This window comes from Canis lupus, chromosome X (genome assembly GCF_048164855.1).
Source record: "Canis lupus baileyi chromosome X, mCanLup2.hap1, whole genome shotgun sequence".
Classification (NCBI taxonomy): domain Eukaryota; kingdom Metazoa; phylum Chordata; class Mammalia; order Carnivora; family Canidae; genus Canis; species Canis lupus.
In genome coordinates, this window is record NC_132876.1 from 112050911 (window position 1) to 112061101 (window position 10191).

Here is a 10191-nt window from a genome sequence, read left to right on the forward strand (position 1 = left end):
TTTCAGTCCAAAGTAGGAGGATGTGTTCTGGGGAGATGGAGAGTTGCAATTGATAAAAAGTCAAAAGTTTATAGTGTACTGAGAATTGAAACAGGAGAGGTATACAGGCCCTACTTGCTCAATCTCCTTTTGGTGCTATTTTGAATGGCGTTTTTAGTGATGCTTACTTCATTTTGAATCTTTCTTCACACATTTATCACCCAATAATAGCTAAGAGATTCATGAGATAGAAATATGAGAAAGAGGGGCGCCTGAGTGCTCAGCGGTTGAGCGTCTGCCTTTGAGAGACTCCAAACTCTGGGAAACGAACAAGGGGTGGTAGAAAGGGAGGTGGGCGGGGGGTAGGGGTGACTGGGTGACGGGCACTGAGGGGGGCACTTGATGGGATGAGCACTGGGTGTTATTCTATATGTTGGCAAATTGAACACCAATAAAAAATAAATTAAAAAAAAGAAAAATGAGAAAAATATAATCTGTCTTTGAGGATCTTAGAGTCTACAAAAAGGGAGACAAGCATGCTAACAAATGAACACTAAAGTTACATAGATGCAAAATTAGAAAACTTCATGTGATTCTAAGGGTTCCAAAGAAGGAACATGCAATTCTATCTGAAGGGCAAGGTGGGCTTTGTTAAGGTGGTACACCTTGTTCTTGAAACATGTTCAAAAATCGGTGGCAGATTAGTGTCTCAGACTCAGGGTGGGTGCCTGTATTCCAGTTGTAGTAGCAGAAGCAATGATGTAGGGTGAGGAATAAGAAGGTATGCTCAGATAAGTATAAAAATCTCAGTTACCTGGTATCTGTGGCTATGAGTTGGGGAAAAGGAGTAGAGTGAGATAATGTGGGGCAGACAGTTATATGTAAGAGCTAAGGACTTTGAACTTTATCTCACAAGGACTCATAAACCATGGGCTGCTTATTTATATGTATTTCCTAGCCTAGGTCATCCTGATTCAGGGTGGTCATTATGGTCAATATTTACTGTTGTGAAAATTAATAAAAGAAACTTCACTAAGTAGGCCAAAGGGGGAGCTCTCACACCCTTGTCAATTGCAGACCAACAGGAAGAGCTGTACATTGCAAGTTAGTATTATTTTAGTTCTTTCTTCCTCCCAGGAAGAGAAAGATTCCCCCTCCTTCCCTCCCCAGCAACAGCCCAGCCCAATGATCACAGTCACAACTCAATGAGATGTCACTATACTTCTAGCTCCCAATTTACTGCAATGGACTTTTCTCCTTTCTTCTATAAAAGAGCATTCCTCTCCTTTGTTCTTTGGACTTGCCCATGGTTTTGCCATAGCTTGCTTCTCCTGAATTGCAATTCTCTGCTATCCCCGACTAAACCCATTTTTGCTAGTAAAATAACTGACAGTTTTATTTTTAAGGTAAACACTGTGGCAGATTGTTTGCGAAATGGTTGCCATCGTTCTCCTCTCTTTATCCATTCCTTTGGTGGTCCCCTTCCACTCTGACTCAAGGCTTGGCCGTGTGGCTTGCTTTAGACAATGGGACAACAATAAACACGAGATTTGAAGTGTTTGTGCTTTTCCTGTTCCTGGGAAACATGTAGCCATCACCACGTGAATAAGTTCAGGCTAGTCTGTTGAGACATGTGAGTGGCCACCCTCGTCACTCCAGCCAACATGAGCACCTAGACCATATATGGGAGTGATGTTGTACTAGAGCAATAGTTCCTATTAATATGCACTCATCAGAGAAAATCAGATAGAAAGAAACATGTTATTGTTTTTTTATTTTTATTTATTTTTATTTAGAGAGAGAGAGGCAGAGACATAGGCAGAGGGAGAAGCAGGCTCCATGCACCGGGAGCCCGACGTGAGACTCGATCCCGGGTCTCCAGGATCGTGCCCTGGGCCAAAGGCAGGTGCTAAACCGCTGCGCCACTCAGGGATCCCAGGAAACATGTTACCCATAGATGTACTACCTAAATAAAACCATTATAAGCTTTTTTAGTATTTTTATTCCAATCTTTTTCTCTACACAGGCTTGTTTTCTATATGGTTATAACAATTCTATATGGACAATTTTGCATCTTGCTCTTTAAATTGTATTAAACAAGTATATTAGTAAATTTTTTTAATCTTCAAAAATACTGTATTTAATGGCTAAATAATATTCTATCCAGTGAATGAATCCTAATTTCTTAGTTCTTTGGGGGCAATTAGGTAAATGCTACAATGATCCTTCATAAGCATACAGCTTTCTGAAAATTGAGGAATCTCAATCTCAGAATATTCCCATTAAGTAGGGCAATTGGATCAATTGATATCTTTTAGAACCAACGCATACTGACAACTTTCACAAACGATTTCATACCAATTTACACACCCATCAACACTAAGTACCCGTTTCACCAAAGCCTCAAAAGCCCATGGGTTTTTGCTGTTTGTTTGTTTTCTCTCTTTGTTAATTTGGGTAAGAAGTCAATTCTGGTTTCTTAATTTTAATTATTTTAATTTTTAAAATAATTAATTTTAATTTTAATTATTTCTTTGAAAATTAATAAAGTTGAAGAGTTGGAAAGTCTTATTTTCTCAGTGCCTATCAAAGCACTGGGATAGTTGATTTCTCAAAATGATTTCTTCAAATAATCCACACAACAACTGTTTCAAAAATTTTTTTTCTGCTTCAAAATTTGTATATGGGAAATGTCCAGAAGTAGCTATCTGTTTGAATCTATGTTTGCACAGCAATTTACAAATACTGAGAAGGTATCAGTTGTCCATATTTCAGAATGGGCCTACCACATGAAGATTATTGATGGGAGGCCTAAAGTCCTGGAAGACTACCCCTGGGCATTCGTAAAGAAAAAAACAGAGCTGGACAGTATTTAAAGTGGTAAAAAAAGATTTTAGTCAAGACTATTGCAATAGGGAAAAGATACCTAAGTATAGGACCAGGCTCAATTCCAAATACAGCATGGCCTAGTGAGAATTTATAGCAGGATGGCAGTCAGTGGACAGAAAATTTCAAAGAGGAAACATCAGGGGTAAGGGAAACTCTGGCTAAACCTACCCTAACAGGATTCTCACTGAAGGCCGGCCAGAGTGATCAGACATCAGATGGAGGAGATAAACTGACTTAGGGGATCTTGCTAAAACTGGATTTTATAAGGAAGTGCACAGATGGGCCTAGGAGAAGGTTCAAAAGCCTGACTAAAGTTTGATCTAGCAAAAATTCTTCATCAGCATCACCAGGGAATTTATGCCGCAATATTGTTCCAATCTACAGATGAGTACCTTAAGTCTTGGAGATTTTAAGAAACTTGCTCAAGAGTTTCATGGATATTGGGGGCCTCTGCCTGGCTCACTTGAAAGGGCATGTGACTCTTGATCTCAAGGATATGAGTTCGAGCCCCACGTTGGGTGCAGAGACTACTTAAATGAATAAATAAATAAACTTTAAAAAAAAGAGTTTCATGGATATAAAAACAACAGAGAGTGTAAATAGAATATCAGGGCAGGGTGACTTGGGTTCATAGAACAGTTCATAGAACAAAAATCAAATGAAATAGCAACAAGCCAGGGATCCTGGGTGGCTCATCGGTTTAGCCACTGCCTTGGGCCCAGGGCGTGATCCTGGAGTCCTGGGATCGAGTCCCGCATCGAGCTCCCTGCATGGAGCCTGCTCCTCCCTCTGCCTGTGTCTCTGCCTCTCTCTGTGTTTGTCTTTCATGAACAAATAAATAAAATCTTAAAGAAAAAAGAAATAGTAAGAAGTCTAGTTAATACCTCATCACAAAATCTTTCTTGTATTTTTCAAATACAACCACTTCTTACATCTGCTGCCACCCCAGTCCAAACCACAGTCACACTCACCTGGACTGCTGCAGCATTCTGCTAAGTAGTTCCCCTGATCTTGCCCATGCTCCTCTACAGGCTATGTTCTGCAGGTCTCCTACTTATTTCAGCAATCTTCACATTCCTCTTCTTCATTTGACAGATAAGGAAACTTGCATAGATAATTCTAGTTGATCTCACCTCACAACACTTTGGTCCTCCTAACCTCCAAACAAGGGGGAAAAAAACTAAAAGTGCGTAAGCCCAAGTTGACCCATTCCCACCCATTCCGCACCTGTAGAACTCAGACCTTGCCCATGCCTAGATAGTAAAGTCAGCCTGACCATTGTCTCAGCCACCTTAAGGAGTCTCATCCACTTTCTTTGCTCATTTCCCAGCCTTCCAGGTGGAAAACAAAAGCTTCATTTTTTTTTAAGATTGTATTTATTTATTCATGAGAAACATGGGGGGTGGGGTGCAGAGACACAAGCAGAGGGAGAAGCAGGCTCCACGCAGGGAGCCCGATGTGGGACTCCATCCCGGGACCCCAGGATCATGCCCTGGGCCGAAGGCAGGTGCTAAACCTCTGAGCCACCCAGGCGTCCCTTCATTTTATTTTTTAGTCCATAAATCTTGAGTATCTTTTTTAGGGACAGGTGCTGTCCTATTTACTAGAGACAGGACAGTGAACAAGACAAAAATGGTCCTCATATTCTGGAGCTTGCAGTCTAATGAAGGATACTGACAAAACAAATAAATAAACAAGAAAAGAGAAAGTTCACACAGTGCAATAAGCACTAGGAAGAAAGCAGAGTGTCACATTGGATTAGAAAATAATAGGGAGGGGGCCAATTTAGATTGAATGGTTGGCAAAGGTCTCCCTGGGCAAATGACATAAAAGCTCAACTCAAAGGAAGAGGAGTGGTGGAGATGGTGTGTAAAGAGGCAGAAAGAGAACAGTAAGTTCAAAGGCCCTGAGGTGGAACAAAAAATTGGCAAGTTCAGTAAACTGAAAGAAGAGCAGAATGTTCTTCATACATATTGAGCATGAAATGTGCCTGAGAGGTAGTCAGGAGTCCAAATATGTAAGGTCTTAATGACTAGGGTAAGAAGTTTGTATTTTATTCAAAGCATGATGGGAAGGTATTGAAGAGTTAAGCAGGAAAAAGAAATAATCAAATATCTCTTGATTGTTGGAAGTGGATTAGAATGGTTAGGGTTGATAGTGAGAGAATCAGGTAGGAGCGCTGGTCAGGTGAGTGATAATGGTGGTTGGGAGTAGGCTGGTGGCTATGAAGATGGAAAGGACTGGAGAGATCTGAAGACATATTTTGGAGGTAGAACCAAATCAAATGAAAATGTTAAAAAATCCACTTATCAAATAGTTTCACTTGTTTCATTAATAATAAAAAACCAGGGATGGGGGATCCCTGGGTGGCGCAGCGGTTTGGCGCCTGCCTTTGGCCCAGGGCGCGATCCTGGAGACCCGGGATCGAATCCCACGTCGGGCTCCCGGTGCATGGAGCCTGTGTCTCTGCCTCTCTCTCTCTCTCTCTCTCTGACTATCATAAATAAATAAAAATTAAAAAAAAAAAAAAAAAAAACCAGGGATGCCTGGGTGGGTCAGCGGTTGAGCGTCTGCCTTCGGCTTCAGGGTGTGATCCTGGGGTCCCAGGATCGAGTCCCGCATCGGGCTCCTTGCGTTGAGTCTGCTTCTCCTTCTGCCTGTGTCTCTGCCTCTCTCTGTTTCTCATGAATAAATAAATAAAATTAAAAAAAAATAATAATAAACCATGAAATATCCCTAGATCAAAATGGCAAAAAATATATGTAAAGAGTTTCTACAAAGGAAAATTATATTGCTATTTGTATTTAAACCTAAAAAAATTATTCTAAAGTGTTTAATTAAATGTGGTATGAAAAATCTGTATGAACCCTTATATAAGTGCCATCAGATTTGGAAAAACACATCATTCTAATTCATCTGAAATGAGAAAAAAAAAGTTATACTCAGGGGCTTACAATTATAAAACTGATGAATCACAAAATTAGTTAAATGTTTAATCACTTAAAACATTTTTTCGGGACACCTGGGTGGCTCAGTGGTTCCTGGAGTCCCAGGATCGAGTCCCACGCAGGGAGCCTGCTTCTCTGTCTGTGTCTCTGCTTCTCTCTCTCTGTGTCTCATGAATAAAATAAAATCTTTGAAAAAAAAAATTTTCATTGAAAACACTTTTTGTAGGTAAACTCTATCCCCCCACCACCAATGTGGGGCTTGAACTCATGACCCCCAGATCAAGAACTGCGTGCTGTACTGACTGAGCCAGCCAGGTGCCCCCATTTAAAACATATTTAAAAGAAATTGCTGATGGATCAGATGTAGAAAGTAGAATCACAAATGACTTTAAGGTTTCTGGTCGGACAATCCGTTGGTATGGAATTTTAATGAGATCAAGACAACTGAACAGGGCACGAGGTAAAGGTTCTACACGAGGATCAAAAGTTCAGTTCTGGTGGCATCTGGGGGGCTCAGCGGTTGAGCGTCTGCTTTTGGCTCAGGTCGTGATCCCAGGTCCCGGGATTGAGTCTCGCATGGGGCCCCTACCGCAGGGAGTCTGCTTCTCCCTCCGCCTGTGTCTCTGCCTCTCTGTGTCTCATGGATAAATAGAATCTTTAAAAACAAAACAAAAGTTCAGTTCTGGACACATTAAGTTTCAGATGGGCTTAGTCCTCTTGACTCTGGACAAGGTAAACACAAGATGCTTCTCGGTGAAAACAGATGTGACCTAAATTGGCACAACAACAAATTGGGAACTAATTAGGAGGGACGGGATTTTTAAGACTTTCAGAAAATGCAACTACCCAGAACTGTTGTGCTTCTTAGAGAATTTATCTGAAACTTTCAAATAATAACACTAAGAGGTAGGTACAGAATTATTGCTCTTATAGATCAGTAAACAAACGGAATGGAAGCTTAAGAAAACTCATCCAAACCACACAGCTGATAGGGGAAGGGTTAGGATTATAGAAATTGTAATAATTTATGGCAAATTTAAGAAAGTACTACCTTATTTTTCTATGACTTTGTATCAAAGAGTAGGTTCTGGTCCCCAGCTCCAAACCAGTCCTATATTCTTTCTGGCTGATGCTTGGGCTTGGGACTCTGTAAACAACATATCTGCCAGCAGGGGGAGTAACAGAGACAGAGACAGAGACAGAGACAGAGACAGAGACAGAGACTGAAAGGCTGGGAAAAGGAGAAAGAGACTTGCTCCTCCCTATCTGCTCCTTGCAGTTTGGCAGCCACAGTTCTTTCCCACAGAAATATCTGAATCCAGTTGGCAGCTCCTCCAACATTTGCAGAGCTAGCGTCCTTGGTGCTGCATCTCAACAGCAGAGATAGCAGCACCAGTTGGCAGCACCACCCCCCAAAGTCTGGGTCTCAGTCCCCTCCTCCAATTTTCTCAGGATTTTTTTTTAAAGATTTAATTTACTTACTTATTTTACATAAACTCTAGACTCAATGTGGGGCTCAAACTCGTGACCCAGAGATCAAAAGTCACATGCTACACAGACTGAGCCAGCCAGGCACCCCTCTAGGTTTTAATAATTCCAATTTCTTCCTTTTGTTCATTCATCCATGACTCCTTAGAGTTCTCTCTTTATCCTTTCAAAGATAACATTTGTTTATGTTAAATTCTTTTTTCAAATTATAACCTATTATTTATTTTAGAATGGAATATAGAATTAGAAGATGTCCCTTTAACAGTGATTTTCCTGGGTTCTCTTAAAGCTAAAGAGGTAATTACAAGTTTTCAAGAAAATGTATTAGGTAAAAGCTTTTTTTTCCCAATTGATATAATTCAACTCAATTTGGATTCCATACATAACGAGAGCCTTCTTCCAGGACACTTTTTTTTTTTTTTTTCCTCCAGAACTTATTTATTTTGCATGACTGCTTTGTATCCTTTGACCAACATCTTCCCATTTCCCCCTCCTCCTAGCCCCTGGCAACCACCCTTTTGCTCTCTGCTTCTACGTGTTTGACTATATTAGTTGCACATATAAGTGAGATCATGCTATATTTTGTTTGAACAACTGGTGGGGTTTCTGTCTCCTAACTGACCTTGGTTGATACAGACTTGAAAAATGAAAATTACCAGCTGATGTCACTTATGAATACAGCTGCTAAATCATAAATACAATTTTAGTAAACTCAGAAGCAAAATGGTTAGAGCAACAGCCTGTGGCCATGAAATGGATCAACTTGGTGGAGCAGGCCTAGTTAGCTAAACCGTTCCTTTGATATATATACTCTTATGGAGTACCATCCATAGGCAAGATGCACGAGTCTGGGAGAAAATGTTTGCAAATCAGGTATCAGGTAAAGAGGCCACGAGTCTGGGAGAAAATGTTTGCAAATCAGGTATCAGGTAAAGAACTGGTATCCAGAATATATAAGTAACTCTTACAATTCAGTAATAAATCTAATAACCCAATTTTTAAAATGGGTGGGGTGCTCAGCTGGTGCAGTGGGTTAAGCGTCTGACTCTTAGTTTCTGCCTGGGTCGTGATCTCAGGGTCATGAGATTGAGTCCCATGATGGGCTCCGTGCTCAACATGGAGTCTGCCTGAGATCCTCCTCTTCCTCTGCCCCTCTCGCTGGTGCTCTTTCTCTCTCTCAGTCTCTCTCAAATAAATAAATAAATCTTTAAAAATAATAATAATAAATGGGCAGAGGATCTGAATACACATCTCACCAAAGCATATGAATGAATGACCAATAAGCACATGAGAAGATGCTTAACATCATTAGGGAAACAGAAATTAAAACCATAGGGATAGATCACGTCACACCCATAAGAATGGCTATAATCAAAAAGACAGACAATAACAAAAGTTGGCAAGATTGTGGAAAATTTGGAACTCTCGTAGAATCCTGGTGGGAATGTAAAATGGTGCAGCTGCTCTGGAAAACAATTTGGCAGTTTATTAAAAAGTTAAATATAAATTTACCATATGACCCAGCGATTCCACTCCTAGATGTGTACCCAAGAGAAATTAAACTATGTCTATACCAAAACCTGTATTCATCTGTTCAGAGGAGTGTTCTTTAAAAGATTTTATTTTTAAGTAATCTCTACACCCAACATGAGGCTCGAACTCACCACCCCAAGGTCACGAGTCACATGCTCCTCTGCCTGAATCAACTAGGTGCCTACATAGCAGCATTGTTAAAATAGCCCCAAATTGGAAATAACCCAAATGTTCACCAACCAGTGAATAAATAGACAAAATGTAGTACAGTTCATTCTGAGGTAGAGTGCATTGAAGAAAGCTGGATAAATAATTGGTTCTTTCCCTTCATTTACCAGCTTTATTTGTTTGTTTGTTTGTTTGTTTATTTATTTATTTATTTATTTAAGATTCTATTTTTGGGCAGCCCGGGTGGCTCAGCAGTTTAGCACCGCCTTCAGCCCAGGGCCTGATCCTGGAGTCCCGGGATCGAGTCCCACGTCGGGCTCCCTGCATGGAGCTTCCTTCTCCCTCTGCTTGTGTCTCTGCCTCCCTCTCTCTCTCTGTGTCTCCCATGAATAAATAAATAAAATCTTAAAAAAAAAGATTCTATCTTTAAATAACCTCTATGCTCAACAGGAGGCTCAAACTCACAACCCTGAGATCAAGAATCACATGCTCCACCACCTGAGCCAGCCGGGCTTTTTACCAGCTTTAAAAATAACCATTTGATTTTGTAAAATGCACCAAAGATGACCAATGAATTTTTCAGCATTAGATTTGTTCAAGTAATCATGATGAATTTATTGATTGATGAATATTTGATGTGTTTAGTTTCTATTGATAACTTTCAAGTCGATGCATACTCGTGTAAAATACAGAAAAGAAAAAAAAAAGTCATCCGTAATCATATGCACCAGAGGCAACTGCTGTTAACATTTTGATTTGTTGCACTGGATGTTACGCTATATGTTGGCAAATCGAACTCCAATAAAAAAATTTAAAAAAATATTTTTATTTACTTCCTTTCAGTCTTTTTTCTATACATGTAATTTTACTGGGTGTCAAAGTACTAGATTCTGAATATTTTGGCATTTCTTCATCACACAGATGAACACTGTCCCATGTCAGTAGCACTAAAGAAAGGGCTAAAGACTGGTTTCTGGCCTCCTAAGAGATCAGAACAGTGTCCTACTGTCTTTTTTTTTTATGATAGTCACAGAGAGAGAGAGATTGAGGCAGAGACACAGGCAGAGGGAGAAGCAGGCTCCATGCACCGGGAGCCCGACGTGGGATTCGATCCTGGGTCTCCAGGATCACGCCCTGGGCCAAAGGCAGGCGCCAAACCGCTGTGCCACCCAGGGATCCCTGTCTT

The 10191-nt window shown here is 40.5% G+C and overlaps 1 long non-coding RNA gene across 2 annotated transcripts; it reads right to left on the reverse strand.

Annotated features, from left to right (window-relative positions):
- Window positions 1-1740: 1740 nt before the first annotated feature.
- LOC140627484 (uncharacterized) lies at window positions 1741-7020 on the reverse strand. Of its 2 annotated transcripts, XR_012026199.1 has the most exons (3): window positions 6868-7020; window positions 3840-4021; window positions 1741-1945 (listed from the first exon to the last, which is right to left on the reverse strand). It is a non-coding gene; the product is annotated as an uncharacterized lncRNA (long non-coding RNA). The 2 variants fall into 2 exon arrangements; XR_012026198.1 differs by lacking the exon at window positions 6868-7020 and having other exon boundaries at window positions 3840-4257.
- Between the last annotated feature and the right edge of the window lie 3171 nt (window positions 7021-10191).